This window comes from Festucalex cinctus, chromosome 3 (assembly GCF_051991245.1).
Source record: "Festucalex cinctus isolate MCC-2025b chromosome 3, RoL_Fcin_1.0, whole genome shotgun sequence".
Lineage (NCBI taxonomy): Eukaryota > Metazoa > Chordata > Actinopteri > Syngnathiformes > Syngnathidae > Festucalex > Festucalex cinctus.
Window position 1 is genome coordinate 23,086,305 of NC_135413.1, and position 21,190 is coordinate 23,107,494.

Genomic DNA, 21,190 nt, shown 5'->3' on the forward strand with positions numbered 1-21,190 from the left:
TATCGATTAAGTATTCAAAAGTGACTACTCAATGATATCGATCTGAAAAAAATGTGTTATTGAACATTTCTACATTAGTGTGCAGTTTACTCCATTATTTCTAGATGAATGTATGTCTGTTGGATTTCAAAATCCCAACTAAAGATTACCAGATTTTAGACACTTTAGAAGGAAAGAAAAAGAAAAAACATACGTTGGATGTAATGACCTCAGACAACCGGATGTTGCTGCAACTGCATATCCAGAGATAGACTGGCTCATCTGTGTGTTTGTCTGTGTCATTCAATTTGCTCCAAAATTGATATTTCATGAAATATTCTGAGTACCTTCTATAGAAGAGAAAGAAAGAAATAGTCAGGGATGAAATGCGAAATGCAAGACAAAAAGCTATGCACAGTCACGCTGTCCTGATTTCTTAGTATTAGCTCTTGGTCCTTCTGACACGTCAAAGTCAAATACCGATCCAGAATAAATGTACCATTTCCAATCAGTAGTTTGCTAGGCTCTGAGCATTTCAAGGCTGTGAGGAGCAATTTATGATTCTACGCAGTCTAACATGCTGACCTCCCTCTTCCGCTGCTGAGGAAAAGCGACTTGTGAATGCTCCCCGAGCATCCCAGCAACTAGTTGCAGTGAAAGCCCCCCCCAATCCCACCAACCCAACCGGTGCTGTCCGTGGTGCTGATGAGAACAAAAGCATCAAAGCGGAGCTGCCCTTCTCGCTCCTCTCGTATTGGGGAGGGGCCGCGCTGTAAAGGGGGAGGCACCATTTGTACTTGATTCAATTAAGCAAGCTGTAAGGCCTCCCTTGGGAGCAGCCTGGAAAGGTGGTGGCTGCCGGCCCGTCTAACAAAGACGTTCAACCCTTGGACCTTCTGAATTCGCCCCATTAGTCCGTCGAGTAAGCGTTCAAACATCTCAAACACTGTCCTCTCTACATGCAACAATATCATGGGGATAATTTGTTTTGAGAAAAGCCTGCCTGCATGTCAACATTAAAAGTTCCCTTTGGATTACAGAATCAGAGAATAAGATCCGCATTTAGCCTATGCTAATGTCAGCCATTTGTGTGTGTAACACAGCGCATGTGTGCTACAGTGCTCGGGTGTCTTCATTTGCATGTTGTCATGATTGCTTTGCAGCAAGTGTGATATTTTCCAGCAGAACTAAAATGATAAAAAATCTGCTTGGCTGGCTGCAACAATACCTCTGTCAACACCAGTTTCGTCAGTGTTTTATTTTAATACAGACGTAATTGTTTTAATTAAACTGGATCACAATGGACCTCAAAATGTCAGCTACTGTAACTTCTCATGGACACTCGTACTCGTACTGTCCTGGTGCTTTTACACCTGCTGTTTTATGAGACCTGTCGGTAGTAGTGTTAATTTCGTCAATCAAAACTAAACAAAAATAATTTTGTCAACACACAATTTTCACCGGACTAAAACTAGACTAAAACCCTCATTAATAAACAATAACTGGGACTAAATCAGAATGCATTTTCGTTGACTAATGAAGGCAAGATGAAAATGTAGTTCACTTAATAAAAACTGGACTAAAATCTCTAGACATTTTAGTTCATAAACAAAAACGAGACGATATATGATTTTGTAAAATCTTGTCTTTGTGACACTGTCATGTGACACGCCACCTTTCAAATCTGCAGCTAGCAAGTGCAACGTACAAAAACATGGGACAGACAGAAGGTGGATTCATGGTGAACGGTAAAAAAAAAATAAAAAAATAAAAAGTAAATCATAGTTTTAATGTAACATGAATCCAACGGCTAGAACATTCCACCAATACCGTTAAAATCCTACGGCTATCTGATGCTCGCTAACTTGCTCGTTCATATAGAATGGAGCCATAGTAGCCACTTGCTGATATACTAAAAATGTGTGTGAATTTGTTTTTCATCAAAAAGATGAGGACATTTTATGTGAATAGTTGTTGATCTGAAATTATCTGCCGACAACAAATATACAGGGGTAAAATGATTGTGTTGACTAAAACTAGACAAACATTGACAGTTCCATCCATCCATCCATCCATCCATTTTCTTGACCGCTTATTCTTCACAAGGGTCGCGGGGGGTGCTGGAGCCTATCTCAGCTGGCTTTGGGTAATAGGCGGGGCACACCCTGGACTGGTTGCCAGCCAATCACAGAATTGACAGTTCTTGTTGACTAAAAATAGACAAATAAAATGTTTTCTTGGACTAAAACAAAGACTAAAATGCTAGATTTATAGTCGACTAAAATGGACTAAATAAAAACGGGATAAGGTTGACTAACTATGCTAAAAACTAGCAAGCGTGATTGAAACTGGACTAAAACTGGGACTAAATTTAAAAACGGCTGATAACATTAACACGACTGGGTTGCTTTTAGCAATGGTCATCATAGCAGATAATTACACAGCCTCCATCCATACACACACCTGGCCCAGTCCGGCCCACCCCCGCTTGAGCCGTGCAGCTCCAGCGCACCAATAACACTTGTCTAAATGATTGCACGGCATTTTACTGCACGCCTGACAGTCCCCATTTATTCCTCCACCCAACTGGAAAGGAAAAAAACACAAATTAATCTGGCACTTTAGGCCCCCACCCCACCCCTGTGAATAATGTATTAGTACTCCCTCAAATCATGAGAGCGCCCACCTACCCTTCCCCCAAATCATCACCATTCAACCTGCTTTGTATGGCTCTTGGGCTCATGAAATGGCTACTAAGTAATCATGCCTTTACAGGAACTGGACACTTATTTTGATGCACTTATAAAATCTAATAAAGTCAACCAAAAATGTTCTTTTCTATAACTAGTCTAAACACGATATTCTGTTTGTGGAATATGAATAAAGCAGCTATTGCTTCCCATTTTGATCCAGCTCAGGGGGCGGCCATTTTGCCACTTGCTGTCAATTGAGAAAGACAACACAGCAGTTCAGAGCTCAGGTAACGACCAATCACAGCTCAGCTTCATAAAACAGGTGAGCCGTCATTTTAAGTCGACAGCAAGCGGCAAAATGGCCACACCTCGAGTGTTATTGAGTGTTAAAAAGAAGGGAAAAAACAAGCTGGATTTTGCTGCTTTGTTCATATTCTACTTATCGTCGCTGCTATGTGAAAAATACTTATGCTCATTAATCCCCCCCCCCCCCCCCCCCGACACCCCCCACCCCCATCACCCTTTATTTATTTTTAGATTTTTGGGATATCTGCATTCAGTTTCATCCCATAAACCAAAAAAAAAAAAAAAAAAAAAAAAAAAAAAAAAGTAAAAAAAAATGGACATACTAGGTCTTAGCAGTGTGAAAAACACTTTTCCCCCCATTTGTTTTTATTTGTTAGGTTTTTGGGATAACATTCAGTTACATTCCAAAATCATAATAATTTAAAAAAAAAAAAGAAAAGAAAAAATGGACATGTGTTTTTCACGTACGAAAGGCTGCATTTAGTTTCATCCCCCCCCCCCCCCCCCCCCCCCCAAAAAAAAACAAACAAAAAAAACCCGGACACAAGTGTTTTTCATATTACACAACTCTTCATTTTTTCCACCATTGTTTTTTTTTTTTTTTTTTTTTTTTTAGGCTTTGGGGATGTATACATTCAGTTTCATCCCAGAAACGTAAAATATATTTTAAATCACATGTACACTGATTTCATTAGTAGTATGTGCCATAAAATATACAATACATCCACATTTGTGTCATATACAGTGCGGGTCAGTATTCATTGATATAGTCAATACCAAGTCATGATGCATTTGTGTGTTAAATCCAGTCCTTCTGCTCACATGATTTACTTTGTGGTCCGGGCATGTGAACAGCAGCTCTGTGACAATTATCACTTGCATGCCCAAAGCCCAGTAACACCTCTCCCTCCCCAAAGGGGAGTACAGACTTCAGGCCTCACACTCTCTTGTGTGCCATTATATTTATGTAAATTAGACACAAATCAGGGGGAAATCTGGGGGCATCCTTTCCTGTTAGTACTAATTAGCAATGAATGCTATAGCGTATACATTATGTATGAAGTCTCTCTCCATTCTGACCTTGAACACAGGGCCCAGTCTAGTGGGTCCAATAAAATCCCCCTGCCATTTCATCACAAGCCATAAAGGAGGCAAAAAGTAGATAAACATGATATGCGGCGAAATGCATCGGGATTGCCTTTAAGGGCGAGTAAAGTATATTTTCTATGATCCTATAAAAGAGTATTAGGACAATAATGTGAAGAAACAATGATTGAAATTTAGTAGCCTTTTGAGGCAAGCGGGAGAACATATTAAATGGGAAAGAAGAATAGAGGGACAGTTGCTAAGCCTCTTTTCATGGTAACATGGTAAGATTTTGGACCAAAACTGATATATTAAGTCATTCACTCCCAGCTTGTTTTACTGGATTTTGACTGATTTTGCAAGGCCCTTAGAATATTGTGTTCTATTGCTATAAAAACATGGAACCTACCAAAAGAAAGATGTTTCAGTTTTGCAGCAATTAGCGTTAGAATATAGCTAATATAGCTAATATAATATAGCTAAGTTTCATCATTATTTACAAACCTGTTGAAAACACTGGGGAAAAAAAGAGCTTGTTGCAATATGGCCCTGGCTGCTCTTATACTCTCCTACCACCTGCTGGTCGTTTTGGGTAATAACTACCATTGCTTTAAGTGACCTCTTCAGGTCAGAAGCTCCATCAAAGCCTTCTGTATGTTATAGCATAAAAAAAACAAAAGAAACAAAAACGTATAAATAGGTTTTGGGGAGTTTAGGATAAAGTATTATAAACGTATTTATACGTTTTTGGGTTTGAATGAGTTAAGTTGCAGGGAGTCCTCGAGTTAAGGTGCACTCGATGTAAGGCATTTCGACTTTACAACGGTTATGTTAGATCTGCCATTTTAGCTCCTTGTCCGCCATATAGCCCGCAGTGTTTTCCCCTCGTCCGCTATGTAACCCTTAGCTAGTGCTAGCGCTTGTGCACTTGTGGGAGTATCTTGGCTTTTTTGCCATCTTTTTTTTCCACATCCCCGCCCCCCTTCTTTTCCATCCACCTCTAAGCAGTAAAGGAAAGTACTGCATCTTATTTATTTATGTATTTGAGATTTTTTTTTAATGCAAATTATTTTGATGTAAATATTGACTTTAATGGGGAAATTTGACTTATGTTCCATCGCTAGCGTTGGATCGTAACTCAGACGTAACTTGAGGACTCCCTGTACTTTAAGGGCTACCTAATATTTAATTTCTAATAAATTGTATGGACATTGAACGTTCACTTTAATTAAAAAGTTCCAATATACAGAACAGTACCCTCTTGTTTAGAAGCTGAAGGCTGTGGTTCCACCCAGGCTGAATCTCTGGGGAAAACATCCTCAGGGCAAAACAAGGGAGGATAACAACAAGCCTCAACAAATAATGGCTTCAGCAAATTATTTGTGCGGTACACGAAAAACTTGTGGATGCATCTTTGGCTCATGACTGCATGCATGCTGCTTTTAGGTTAGTGTGGTCTGGCTGATTCGTGAGATTTATGTGAAGATCAACAGTTGGCACAGAGAGTATGATCCCAGCAGGATGTGCTGTTGTGGCCTGGCTGGGGTGAGAGTGGGCCCAGCACCTGGCTGCTCTCCTGGGGGGCTGGCAGATGGTACACACACAAGGTTGTGCATCCACAAATAAGACGATGTCCCCTCGGAGGGAGTGGAAAGAAGGGCTTGAGGGTTCAGGTGAAGATAGGTGGTGCCAAATTAGTTATTACAAGTAATCAGATGTTCAGCATTATAGTCCACACGCTGATCTGCATTCAAACAGAATAAATATGTGCTCAATAGGGACCATACGATCATCATCAGTATGTACACCCCGTACACATTTTGCCAAGAATGCTATTTCCAAACCACCTGATGTGTGCTTATCCATGCGGACCTTTCGGCTTAAAATGTCATTGGCGCAGTAGGCGCAAAGGTCACCCGTGACACTTGCTTCAGAGGTTCTCATTGATTCCCCATCCAGCGCCACTATGCCTCGCAATTACAGATGGCACTAAAATGCTAATTATTCAGTGTGACTGGACTTGTAATGTGGTGCCAGTGAATGTATAATTGAATAGAAGGTCAGTGACTCCTATGTGAGTTGTGGTACACACAAGCTCCTTCCTCAGGCAAAAGTCAGGCTAGAAAAAGTTAGCACATTGCAGTGAATACCATGGAGATTGTACACCTTTTCTAAGAATCTTCATCAAGCCAGAACCAAAGGATTAACGAGTGCACGTCCGTTTTTCATTTTGGAACTTTATCAACAAGAGCTATCAGCGACAGCTAGCTAACTACTATATCTGTTGTCACTTGTTATAAAGCTTATTTGTTTCATTGTTTAAATTTATTGTTAATGTTAAAAATTGAGACGTGAGCTTGATTACAAATCTTATTATGACCTTCAGATTTGGGATTAAAATTAAATACGTTTTATAAATTTAGTAAACTATTCTAAATTTCCATGATTAGCTGTATAAAAGATGTTGTGGAATTCACACAAATCAGAGGTTGACCAGTGTCCGCGAAAACATTTGGTCACCTTTTACTCCACTATAATCTACTAATGAGTTCTCCGACACAAATTCCAAAATAAGAGCCTGACAATTCAAAAAATATAAAGGAATTAAATTTCCATTTACAAGAACTGCAAAATAAATCAGCAAAAAATAAACACCATGTTTTAACTGAAGGTATTTTTGAGTGTAGTGCTGTCACTACTGAATATTTTAGAACCGATTAATCTATCTACTAATCAACTAATCAAGTTCGGGCGGCACAGGTTAGCATGTCCGCCTCCCAGTACTGAGGACGCAGGTTCGAGTACAGGCTTCGGCCTTCCTGGGTGGAGTTGACATGTTCTCCCCGTGCCTGCGTGGGTCTTCTCCGGGTACTCCGGTCTCCTCCCACATTCCAAAGAGATGCTTGACAGGTTAAGTGAACGCTCTGAATTGTCCCTAGGTGTGATTGTGAGCGTGGATGGTTGTTTGTCTCTGTGTGCCCTGCGATTGGCTGGCGACCAGTTCAGGTGTACCCCGTCTACTGCCCGAAGCCGGATGGGATAGGCTCCAGCACTCCACGACCCTTGTGAGGAGTAAGCGGTCAAGAAAATGGATGGATGGACTAATCAAGTTCATTTTAATTTTGCATTAAAATGTATTACAAAAGCATTTTTTCCCCAATTACGGTTTATTAACCCGTGATTGGTGTGTATTTCGTACTTCACATTTGTATGGTGATTTAAAAAAGAAAAGTAAAAGTAAAAACAGGAGTTTGCAAATGTCTTATTTTTATTAAACAGAAGATAATCAGTCATGAAGGACTACAGAAATCAGTGAACAATTACTGTTGATATGCTGAATTCAGAGGATTTGGACAATCAAATTAAAAAATTGGCTTCAAATGATTACTTGATTATTAAAATAGTTGTTGATTAATTTGATAATCAATTACTTGTCGATTGATCGATACATTTCGACAGCACTATTTGAGTGTTAATTTTTTGTCAGGTGACAGCAGATTGCGGCATCCATTCGGATACATGTTTTTAAGCACCAAGATTTAAATTTCTCAAAATTGATTTGCAGCATACAACAGAATGCTGCTGTCTTCAAATGTAATGAAAGCAGACTTTACTAAAACAGATTCATGAGTGTATGTATAGAGCTGGTTATTATGAAAAGTGGTCTGTTGACTGCGTGAGCACAGATGGAGGCAGAGCAGGATGTACCGACCTGTGTTTTTGCCCATGTGCGCATGCACACACATGTATACACATATACACGACTAATACGCTCATATGCATGGATGCATATGTAAACAAGACCGCACACGTCCAAACTGACCCAGCGGAGGTGACCAGCCAGAGCTATCTTCCACAGCACAGGAAGTGAGACGCTGTAGACATATTGCTCTTTTCAAGAGTGTGTCACAATTGTTTCACAGAGATCAGGAGTCACAACCTGTCATATACTCTAATCAAACCTTTCACTTCCTGCTTTTCGCCGGCGACGCAAACACAGCCAGACACGTCGATCAAAGGCTGACTGTGGTTCACAGAGACATGCAAGGCCATGCACGATAATTAGTGCACCCAGCGGATCGATACGCCATGCATGGGAGGGGGGTTGAACATGCAAGAAAAAGCAATCAGAAGAAAACAGCAACGAATAGCAAAAAGCTAAACAGGCAAGAACAAGAGATCATTCACAGGGATTCAAATCACTACAAAAGGATAGTACACAATATAATCTAATGCACGTCAAGAATGTCACGCTTTTTCAATCCACATCACCAATATTTATAATGAATACAATGCACGAATGAGTGAAGGATGCAAACTATTGATTCCTCGCAAAAGCTACTGAGAGCTCCGTGCGAGAGGACAGACAAGAGGTAAAGATGTGGAGACAAATGGCCAGACATAAAGGCAAGAAGATGGATAGATGAATGCAGGGGATCGATCTTCAGAGGAAGAGTGGAGCTCCCCGAGGGCCAGCGGGGGCCTTTTTAGCACCGTGTGAGGAGAGAGTGATGATGGCTTTCCGGAGACTTGCGCTACGCCGGCCATGATTTGCAAACGTGAGACGTGTGTGTGTGTGGGGGGGGGGGGAACTACGGCGTGGTGTGGTGTGACAGACGGCGAGTACGAGCAATAAACAGAGCTCGATGAGAGAGAAGAGGAAGACATACTGGCTCTCCATAGCTCAGCTCCCTGCCATGATTCTGGGAGGACAGCCATGCCCGGCCCACCCTCGGTCACTTTCCACCCAACAGGACAACAGAGACATTTTGATTTGGCTTGGATTAAGAGATAGATACATCATTGCATCCTGATTTCAGAACTCATATCGAGGGAAACCTCACCTTCTTGTAAAATTATGCAATTAAGAAAAGACTGACCTGTTTATGGTTTTCTGCAGTGAAATCATCAAATCAAAGCACTCATTACAAACAAATACTGTACATTTAGTGGGAATTAGTTTTGTAACTGTAAGACTGATGCCTTTTTCACTGAGAAAATGAGACTCCACAAGGTATTGACAACAAATTAGCATGCAGCTATAATATAGCTATAGTAAATTTTGTAGAGTAAATTTTACTCTAAACAAAGTTTATTTAATGGTCGCACTCTAAACAGAGTAAAATTTATACTTGGAAGAGAGTAAAATATTTAGAGTAAATTTTACGAAGTATTTTGATTTTTTTTTTACTGTGTACAAGAGAATTTTCCTAATCCATGAAAAAATTTTTAAATATTGTTCACTTAAAAATTCTTAGTAAATTTTGCAAGGAGAGATTTTGACAAAATTTTACTAGTTTATTTTAAAAAAATAAATAAAGTCACTCGAGGGTTGAGGAACAAACCCATTAAAACTCATTTGCTCCCCAAAATGGATACATACGTTTGTTTGTTTTTTTTAAAATGTTTTAAGTGTCCCAAAGACATATTTATATGTTGTTGTTGTTGTTTTTTTGTTTTTTTTAATGAAGGAACGGTTGCAGAAATGGTAGTTATTACACAAACAGCCAGCAGGTGGCAGCAGAGCAGAGGAGATCAACCAGGGCCATGTTGAAAAAAAAGCTCAATTACTCACAATTCTAAATAGATTTGTAAAAATTTATTAAAGTTAGCTATATTCTAATGCTAATTGCTGCAAAATGGAAACAGATAGAAGCCAATCACCAATTGGACGTGGGGGATTAAGCATCTCCATGCATTCGAAAATAAAAGCACTGTATTATTATTTTTGTTGTGACCTGTGACCTTAATTCCATTACCAAGCAAGGACATCATGATTTAATCATAGGACTTTATCCAGACATCTGAACAAACCAGCAATGATGACTCACAATTGCGTATTCACGTCTCTGAGTGGTGTTTTTAGTCTTTAAATGTACAGAACAGATGTCCATTGTGTGTCCTAATTGATGTGAGAGGCCTGAGGGGCATCTTGCTGTGCATTTGTCCAAAACAACCTCGCCCAGCAGCTGCACAAGCACAACATAGGCAAAGCATATTGATTATGCTGCTCATGGAAGCAGAATAAAATCCAGGGGCGTATTTTTCTGCCTGACTCATCTAAGAGCAAGTTGGGGGATGGAAGGGTCGAAAGAATAAGAATGAGTCCTGCAATGGACAACAGAAGCTTTAAAGGCAAGCTGATTTATTGAGTATGGGTGGGAAGGCAGCGATAGAGCGTGAACAAACATCTCTACTGAGCAGGTTAAGTTATGCAGCATCACATCCTGTCTGATGGCTGCTGGTGGGAAGACCATTACTTAAAGGCTTTTTATATGTTTTTAAATCGTTTCCTCGCCCACCTGGGCGGTGTCTCCCTCAAGCTCGGGTCCTCTACCAGAGGCCTGGAAGGAAAAATAATCTGGAAAATGGAATTTGAAAACAATACTTTTAAAATTGACAATACGAGTGGTTGTTCCCCACTGAATTCATTCAGTTATGTTCATTTCTTAATTTTATCACAGTCAGGGAGTCCTCGAGTTACAAATGAATTCCTTTCCTACGCTGGCGAAGTCACTTGAATTTCCGCAAGTCGGATTTCACCATTAAAGTCGAAATTTAAATCAAAATACTCTGTATTTAAAAAGAATACATTAAAATAAAAAATAAGAGACCGTATTTACCATTACTGCTTAAAGGTTGGTGGGAAAGCCAAAGAAACACAAACACAGACAAGCGCTAGCACTAACTAAGCAGAAACACTGCGGACAAAATGGCGGACAAGGGACAAAACAGCGGAACGTCGTTAAAAAAAAAAATACATTAAAATAAAAAAATTAGATGCCGTACTTACCATTACTGCTTAAAGGTTGGTGGAAAAGCCAAAGAAACACAAACACAGAAGTGCTAGCACTAGCTAAGTAGAAACACTGCTGACAAAATGGTGGACGAGGGACAAAATGGCGGAATGCCGTAACTCGAGGACTCCTGAAAGCAAACTACCCACAACATACAGTACATAATGCTAACTACATGCCAATCCTAATATAATAATGTCACAAATGTTTCATGGGAGAATATTCAGTCCAATTTAAACTTTATCTAGTCTGCGGGGACAATTCAAGGTGTCTCGAGTGTGTCTTGCTAGTGTGGCTGAAATACGGCTACCTTCCGGGTCACAGTAAGAGACCTCAGCTGGAAATAGAGTAGTGAGCCAAGCTTAATAAACACCAAGTAAATGGCTTCAATTTGGCACTTGGCTCCAGTAACTTTACTGCCACAGTGGGGCAGTAGTCCATTAAGATATCATTTGTGGAATGAAACCTCTTCTGCTTCATTCACTGCCTAATGGACGAGGCAAGTGTTGATCATGTTGATGGTTGGTGATGCTGAAGTATGTCTTTTGAGATTTAAAATGAGGGGGGGGGGGAAAGATTCATGTAAGTAGGGACTTGACATACAGTGATTATACCTCATAGGTCTCAAGAGGGTTCTTCATTAACAACAATGCACAAATCAATGTTTAGAACCGTCATAAAAATACTGCAAACTAGAAGGTTCAACCCCCCCAAAGCATCCATAAACTGTCTTCTTTACACGCAGTATAGAAGCAGCCTTGAGCTGATTTAACGTGAAGTCCCAAACTCGACTCTGGTAGATTTCCTCAAATATAATTAGAACATTTTTGATCTCATGATCAGCCACAGGATGTTTTATGCGCTTTGTACTGTTCATCTACTTTAAAAGAATCAGACTGCAACCCATCTTATATGGAGAAATAGACTTATGTGTTGTGTAATAACAGCAAAGAGCTTATTTGTCATCATTTTCCCAACTATCATCAAAAAGCACATGAAATATAGGTAATTCCAGTATTGGTTTGAATAAACAAGAAAGAAAGATTGAATGAAAACAAATAGAGGATTTTCTGAGTAAAGGCAACAGCAAATCAAATGTAATGGGATACACAGGAAAGGGTAAAGAAAGCATGGATTATTCATGCCTATTCCCAAAGTAGAAAAGGCTCCTTTTTGATGAGCGGTGCCCGGGGCGCTCCTTCCTACTCAATACCAACAGTCCCAGGCAGACCAGCCTCACGCTGCTGCACACAGACAGTCAGACACCATGATGAGCTCCCCCGCCATCACAGACGAGGCCGGCGGCTCTCATCTGCTCAATGATGATGATGGTGCTTATGATGATATTGTGGTCCATGCTAAGGTGATCCCAAATTTAAAAAGGTCTTCTCAAGTGGTGGCGTGAAAAGCAATAGAATTCAAGGTGGAGTTTAATGTCGTGAAAAACAGTCTAAAATTTTCTTTACGTTAATATGCTCTATGCATCCCTACTAGGCTAAATATAGTATTCCGATCAATACTGTGTTTGTAGAATATAAATTAACCAGCCAAATCCACCTGTTTCTATCCATCCTGGGGGTGGTCAGGTTAATTTTTGGATTGTGCTTTCAGTGTGCATCACTGAAATAGCTTTGCCTTGACATGGGCTCTGAACTGAGGATGAACTCAAGCTTCCTCCGGCTCCTTTTAAAAAAGGCCTATCTGCAGACAGCATGTGTCTGCCAAATTTCTTTAGGCAGACTATTTGAAAGAAGTCGAATCAAGGAAGACCAGCCAGTCGTGGGTCAAATCCCAACAGCAGACGCTGTCTGAGCAACTGACGAATGCTGAGATTTTCACACTCATCACACATTCCATGCCATCTCCTGGCTCGAAAGAGGCGGATAAAATGCTGTAATGGCCAACTAGCCATTCAAAGCACCTTAGCAACAGTTGTGCCGCTGAATCGATTGTCAACGTGTGACGTTGCTGTCCTCCAATTATGTCGCCTTGCCGCAAATGGGAGGAGCTATCCATAAAGGCGAAAGCCTTGCGAACAAAAGGGTGGGGATTAAAAAAAAATTGTTCTTGTTGGGGCCATCAGAATTCCTTTCACATTATCTGCTATCACACCCACACTCAATAAGATTGCTATGTAGCCTTGTGTGTAATTATTCTGTCAATAAATAAGCAGCCATGTTGCACGAATGAGCTAACCAATTAGCATTTCATCAAGCATTGTGAATAAGCAGGACTACAAAAATGCATGTTTTGCTACCGTACACTATATTTTGAATCCCCTATGGATTGAACTGACTAAATGTAACAAAAACAGGCTTGTAAAACACGACCAAGACAGATTTTTTTTTTTTTCAGTTCTACCTTGCCATTTGAAACGAATGTACAAAGTGGAGCTGAATATTATCTTATTTGGTCGTGTTGCACTCGCTGACTGCTCAGCCTCCCTGTAGACCTGCAGTTCCAAGAGTTCAATGGAGAGTCTCTCCTCCTGGGAGATTGTTGTGCGTAGGTTGGCGTTTGCAACTGCTCAGTCCCGACTCCCTCCACCCACAGCAGTTATCCACACCAAAATAGCAGAGATTTCCTGTCAAATGTTTTCTTCCTGTAAGCAGTATTGTGTAATTATTCTAATGATCACAACAACCAAATCAGACACAGAAATAGATCTCCCACAACATGAAGTATATATATGAAGAATTTAAGAGATCGAATACCATCTAATGTGCCATTTCAAATGTAATACTCTGTAAACATTTACACTACCAGAGCTAAATACCCAACCATCTACTTTTTCGCCCTCATTAACATTTATTTATCAGAAGCTGAACACAACTGAATTCCTCAGGAGTCAAAACTGTTGCAAAGGAATTGAAATTCTTTCGCAAGACCTTATAAACCACACTTGCAACAAAATCAGGAGTGCAGCTCAAAATGCCAAGCTAATCACATGAACCTTTAGAACGAGCTAATCAAATATGATCCCTCTCCCTTCAGAGGCCTTTAATCCCTCTTAGTGGGGATGCAAGAAACGTGCCACCTGCTTCCAGTCGTACAGCTTGGGACTCAAGTGCCCTTGTGACATCACGCTGCCCTTAATCCATTGAACAAATGCACAGCTTCATCTGGATGCCACTGCTTGGACTCGCCGCCATGAATGAATATATCCAATAGAGCTCAGACTCGCACCCAAAACTCCATCCACTATTTGTGTTGATATTAATAGGCGGATTTTAATTTAACTCGAATGGGTTAGTCACTGTACTTTTGTCGCAAAACATCATAGTCCAACAAATGAAAAGTTGAATTTGATCAATATGGTAAATATAGAGTGCACTTATAGTGCACTTTATCTACACCAGTGGTTCTATAATAAATACAATTTAGAATAAATAAATAAATAAAACCGAGTGCTGTGCCATCATTGCCTGATTTATTTTTAAATTTTGGAACTCTATTTGTATTTATGTGATCTCTTGAATGACTTGGAAATAAAACATAACTAAAAAAAAAAGAATAAATAACTAATTTAATTGTAAATAAATACGGTAACTATTATTTAATTAACTGATGTTTAAATAATGTTTTCAAGTGATTGACAGGTGATTCTAGGTGACAACAAGTTGGGTCAAACCATTCTGGTATAGGGAAATGCTGCGTTTTTAGGACACTGAAATTCAATTGCCTACTGAGTATGAAATTAATTTTATGAACTTATATATATTTTTTTAGAAATACTGTATTTACATATACTTTTAAAATATATTTTAAAATCTCATGTACCCCTGGAGTGCTTTCACGTACCCCCATTTGAGAACCCGTTGTTTTTTCATTTATTAAACAACTCACTACTAGTGATAAATGTGGATGAATCCACATGTTGAAGTTCAATATACCGGTAATCAAATGATACAGTATTATTATATTACAATTATTAAACCCATCTGGTGAGTCTGGTGCTGGAACAAGTATAAATTTCATATCTTTGTTGATTTGATGTCCATGCGAAATGTAAGTAAAAATAAAATAAAATAATAATAGAAAAATAAAGTTACTCTGCAGTTACTCAGTACTCAGACTACTTTTTTACTTTTACATCAATCATATTATTATAGTGACAGCACTCAGTTTTGGCTACTTTGCCTACCCTTGATCAAATTAAAAGAAGTCTGTCTCTCAGCTAGGTTACTTTACTGGGAAAGTGGATCAGTAGTTGACCTCTAGTAGTTATTTGTAGGAGCTCTTTTACAGTAACAAATTGCTTAGACAAGGATGCAAACATCAGAATGCATTAACTTTGACATGGACTATGAACCAAGAGGATCAAGAGTGCCAGGAAAATAAAAAAGTCATTAATTTTGCAGCCTTTTTTCAGCGCTCCACCGGCTGCTTATGGGAAGGGGACAGCAACTCATGACTGGAAGCTTTTACCACAGCACATCTTCATGTTTCTCATTCATCTAACACAAAAAAATAATGAAAGGGTTATTGTGACACAAGACCTGAGATGCTATTTGTTACTGCAGTGGTGGAGTTCATTTTTATTTATGAACCAGATAGGACACACATTCAGCTTAACAGCGCAGTAGGCTACTAAAAATACCTGCAGTTGATAGCAAGCTCATTAACAATAAATTATATATTGTAGTTCTAATTAAGATCTCTGAAATAAAGACAGATATATGTGTGTTTGAATAAAGAAATGTCATGTAAATTATAACTAATAAACTTTTTTATTATTGGCAATTGTTGTGTAAAGATTTTTTTGCTCAACATAAATATTACGCTGCTGTAATGTGTAACGTCGTTGGAAAATATATTTTGGTTTTTGTGTTGTTATGACCACTATTGTTGGAGACTTGGACCAATTTATGCGCTGACATTAGCTTTGAGAGCATGTGAGATGTTAGCAAATACTTGCCTTTAATAAGAGTTATTTTGTTCAATTTGAGTAAACAAAAGATGTTTTTGTTGTTTCACATTACAAGTGCCCCTCCCCCATCTGTACCTTTTGTCTCTGAGAGCTGCAGTTTGTTGTTCGAAGCCCAGAAGCTCTAGGTCTGTGTCTGCTTGGCCTGCCCCCCTCTCGTCTCCTCAAAGCTGCTGGCAGATGAAATATTTATGACTATATGGCTTGAAAACCTCACATTCCATTTGAAGTGCTGCAGCTTCTCTGATGCTGCCCCCACTGATGGCAACTCCCTCCGCCATTTTCATTCGACCAGCACTCTCCCTCCCGGCGGGAGGTGCGAATCAAGGTGCGAGGGCGTCCACGGCTTTTCTGCTTTTCACTTATCGAGGACAGATTTTTTTTTGTGTATGTAACACGAGAGTCCATTATGAAGCCAAAAAGACAATTTTGTTTTACATCTAAATTGTCCGTGTAATTAAAGAAGTGGCTGAATGTTTAACATACGTGGTCTATTTTTATGCTACATTGAATACCTCGTAAGAGATTTTTTTTATTTTATTTTTTAGGAAATCATAATGGTTAATTGAAGACTCCAAATTGTCCATAGGTGTGAATGTGAGTGTGATTGGTTATTTATCTCTACTTGTGACCTTTAAATGTATGGCTCATGTCCAAAGGTCATCTAGTATAGGTTCGAGCACCCCCGTGACGCTAAAGATAAGTGGTATAAAAAAGAAAATGGATGGATGAAAGGCATAAGGCAACCACTAATGACCATCTTATTTTGATACATAATTACATGGATGCGCTCCGAATTGTCCTCAGGTGTGCTTGTGTGCGTGGATGGTTTGTCTCTGTGTGTCCTGCGATTGGCTGGCAACCAGTCCAGGGTGTATCCTGCCTACTGCCCAGAGCCAGCTGAGATAGGCGCCAGCACCCCCCGCGACCCTTGTGAGGAAGGAATAAGCGGCCAAGAAAATGGATGGATGGATGGAAATACATGGGTGTCATTTTATGACACCTCGCCATCTATCACCATTCACAACAACCTGAGAATGTGTTTTCGCACATCAGCCTCAATATTCTGAGTGTGTAAAAAAACAAATAAATAAATACATCAACATATGTTTTCTCAGTATTCAGTAATAACACAATGACATTATCATTCCCTACTTGTTTGGCTACAGACGAAACTCAAGCTACAAGCGACTATATTAATTTGCATTGGCATTTAAGAATGAAAGTTCTAGCACATGAAAAATTATACATTAAAGAATTGTCATTCCAAGACCTGAACAAAGCCTGCTCTTATGCATGCAGGGAGTCACATTGGTTCCTAAGCAACAGGCCATTTCACAACACATGCTGCAGCTTTTCAACAGGTTTCAAGAACACTGCACATCACCTTGAACAAACAGCTTTGCTCGCTTCATGATGGAAGTGGTCTGGATAATTTGTGCGGCACAATGAAGCCGCATTCATCTTCACCGCAAGGTCCTCTTAAGCGCCACGTGAAATCAACATTCCCCTGCACAGCCTGCTGTCGCCAGGCAAGACTCAAGTTGCCAGGTTATGATGAAAGACGATATTCCAAAAGCCTGTGATTCGTTTTTGTATTATGGAAGCAGTATTTGTTTCATAAATTGGTAAAAATAGTGTTTAACACAAAAAGGTTGGAATTAATTTGCATGCCTTTTTTTTATTCTCTTGAAACTGGAGTAGAATCCACGCAGGCATGAGGAGAAACAGAAAACTCCACACAGGAAGGCCGGAGTCCGGATTTAAACCCATGACTGCAATGTGCGTGTCTGCCACCATGTGTGGTATGTTGTTATCTATATTACTGTATGTTTGAAGAAACAGTTTAGTAGTATTTCAAGATTTGAAAAAAATCCGTCCAAAAACAGATGCAAGCAGGCCATTTAATACCAATGAAACTGATGGACCCAAATAACACTTTTAATTTTTCTACAATAAACATCTGTTGAACACTATCACACTATGAAGTAATCCACTGCCACTTAAAACATGTTACAAGGACAGAGTAGACTTTAAGGTGTTAAATTAACAATACCTGATGAAAACCTTTAATTTTGCAGGCTTTTTTTTTTTGTTTTGTTTTTTAAATATTCTTTATATTTACACACGTGTAGTTTGTCTAATACATATCGGTGTATTAAGATACAAGATGTCAGGCGGTGAAGTTAAATCCCAGAAAGTACTGAGTTTTTGTTTGGGGATTTAATGAAAAAATAACTGTATATCTATATCCAGTATATGCTGCTGCAAGATACCACTTGCTCAGTCCCTGTGGAATAGCCTAGTAAATAATTCCAAGCAAGACATGTTATAAGGAAGGTGAAAGGAAAAAAAACAGCAAGCAGAGAGTAGATATGGGATGTGGAGGTTTACACCTGTTTGCCGGCTTCTGACCCTGAGCAATTACGTGGAGCTGAGGCTTTCTGGGATTCTGCCTGTCAATCAACTACTCACAGCAAAGAAGAATAGTCAATATTGGCCACAAAAATACAACCATGCTCTTATATTCTTCAAATGTGTTCATCCACGAATGTGAGATACTAAAAGAAACCGATGTTGGCCAACGGGATTAGCGGCATACGTAAGTAGAGACAATGAAGCATCGATCTCTGTGACACAGCGTAGCTGTAAATCACTGCTGATTATTTGCATAACTTGTACTTAATAGCAGTCTAAATGAGTCTGGGTGATATTAAATTGTCGACCAGCATGTGCACACGCGCTTGGAGAAATGATATTGATAGTAACCACGACTACAGAGCAAGATGGATAGATGCAGAGCTTATACTTACTAAAATTGTATGGAAAAGTGTTAATTATTGCTTAGAAGTGAGTTTTACAATGTTGAGGATACAACACCCTTTAGCAGGCAGCCATGAAATAAGACGATGGATGGGGAACAAGAACATGTAAATAACACAAAAAAATTGTTTTACTCTTCATGCAGTTGGGCAAAAATGTGCTAATTCACAAGACACACTAATTTCGTGCAGATAAAGAAGAAAGACGGGGAGGACAATACACTATGGAAATGAACCCAATAGGCGTTGGACTATTTTTATCAATATTGGATTTATTTATTTATTTTTTTAAATACATTAAACGTTACTTTGAATCAAACAGCTGAAGGCATGTAGGGTCTAAGTGCTGTAGCCGGTTTAAAAGTAGGAAGCACACAGTGCTGAGTGTCTCTGTTCTTCAGAGGAAAAATTCCCTGCAGGTTAAAAAAAATACTTTAAAAGGGGGGTAAAACTAACAGTGAGATCAGTTTTGCATATCAAATGCTGCCAAATCTTACAATGATTGTGAGCTGTGAGAACGCAAGGAGGCTCTCAGAAAAAGCAAACATTTAGTTCCAAATGTCTTACGTATAAAAGTAAGGGTACATTCAATTTCAGTTAATTTCACAATCACATGTAGTGCTACTGTTTTACAGGGCTATCATCCCTTGCAATATCTGCTATGCCTACCCCCTTTGGGGTCCGCTCTAGGCAAATGGGCCCGGAGGTGCCACTATGTCCTTCCACCTCCCATCGACTCACTGCGGCACATACGTGCTAATGACAATCTGTCACCATCCTAATGAGATGCGGTGCTTGGTCACGTGCAAGTGTACCGAGTCGCTCCGTGAGCTCAGAGAGATAATCACATGATGGGAAAAAAAAAAATGTGCCAGGAATTAAACTGGAATCACCATTAGAGAGAAAAGCAAAAAAGGGGAAATCAGACGTGACAGGATGTATTGCAAGCCTGCCAACCCAAACCACACCCCCATGGGGTTCCCTGACTAGATTATCGTGTAACCTCACTGGGAAATATGAGTCACTTGTGTGTGAGATGACCATTGCAGGAATCAATGCGATGATGTCACTAACAGCGAGAGGACCACAAATGCATGTTTGCCATGCCAAACCTAGCAAATCCTTGCAATATTTATCGTAAAATGTGGGGGAGGGAAACTATTATATGAAGAATCACCTGTTGTCCACATCTTGAAACAACATGTCAATCAGGATTTACAGTTGACTTCCTGATTCGGATGTACATTACATTAGATTTTCTGTCAATAATCTCTTCACAAGACTTTTACACCATCAGTTGAAGCACCAGGGGTCAGCAACCTTTACCGTCAAAAGAGCCATTTTAGGCCAAATAAATCACAAAAAAAATCTGTCTGGAGCCGCAAAAAAAAAAAAAAAAAAAAAAAAAAAAAAAAAAAAAAAAGAAGATTGTGATGAAGGAAACAGTGTGTTAATCTAATGTACTAGAGCTGCACCACAACACAAAAATATGACAGCAGCAATACGTAGACATTAGTTTTCTTCAAACTTTCCTCTTCCCCTTCTGGATTTGGTTGTTGGTAATCTTTCATACTTTGTTTTTCATACAATTTTGGACTTTTTGCCTTTCTGTAAAATTTCTGACAATTTTTGGACATATGATCATTTTCTGATTCCTTTTTAGACAATTTATGGCTATTTATTATTTTAATTTTATTTTGTTTACATTTTTTCTGCTGTTTTTGCTATTAATCGTATGACATTTTTGGCAATTTAGTGGACATTTTATGGTTGTTTTCGGGATTAATTCTTTTGTTTTTGGACATGTTATGTTTTTTGAGTATTTTCTGCATTTTCTATGTTTTTATGTTTTATCATGTGATGTATTTTTACTGATATTTTTTGGCAATTTCATTGACCTTTTATATCAATTTCCTACTTTCCTTCCTTTTGGACATTTCATTCTTTTTAAAACTTTTCTTTTTTAGTTAAAAATTTGGATGACATTTTTGGAACATTTAATTATTCATTTTCCCCCTTAAATCATTAATTAATTTAAAGAATATTAGATCTAAAAATAATTCCCTGCGATTGGCTGGCAACCAGTTCAGGGTGTGCTCCGCCTACTGCCCGAAGCCGTCTGGGATAGGTTCCAGCACCCCCATGACCTTTGTGAAGAGTAAGCAGTTTTTAAGAAAATGGATGGAAGGATATATCTAAAAAATAAAAAAGAAATGTGAAAAAAAAATTACTTTCTACTATTTTTTTTTTTAGTGATCCACAGGAGAGGAACTAAAGAACTACATGTGGCTCCAGAGCCGCAGGTTGCAGAACCCTGGCCCACAAGTTTCATTCAGAAATAAGCTGATATTTACTTCACGAAAACCTGATTTACGGTGGCTGGCACCCCCCCTCTGGTGTCAGATGAAACCAGCTCTTTGTTCACGTGGCGACATGTGGAGAGCAGCCTTTTGCTAATGGAGGCCAGTTTGAGTGATCTTTGCGGGAGACCTTTGCGGTGCGACGACAATGTCTCAATGGGACTGACAGAGATGAGAACTCCCGCACATTCCCGTCCACCCGTCCATTTGGGACGAAAGC

General features: G+C 39.3%; 1 protein-coding gene across 5 annotated transcripts in view; it reads right to left on the reverse strand.

The window, feature by feature from the left end:
* arih1 (ariadne ubiquitin-conjugating enzyme E2 binding protein homolog 1 (Drosophila)) overlaps positions 1-21,190 on the reverse strand; it is a 62,332-nt gene that overhangs the window by 37,066 nt on the left and 4,076 nt on the right. For 2 of the 5 annotated variants that reach the window (XM_077516801.1, XM_077516797.1), the window contains exon 2: positions 15,867-15,958. The exons of 2 other annotated variants lie outside the window; for them this stretch is intronic. The gene's annotated coding sequence lies outside the window, so the exon portion shown is untranslated. Of the gene's footprint in view, positions 1-15,866; positions 15,962-21,190 lie in introns of all 5 variants that reach the window. One more of the 5 variants, XM_077516798.1, reaches the window with a different exon arrangement.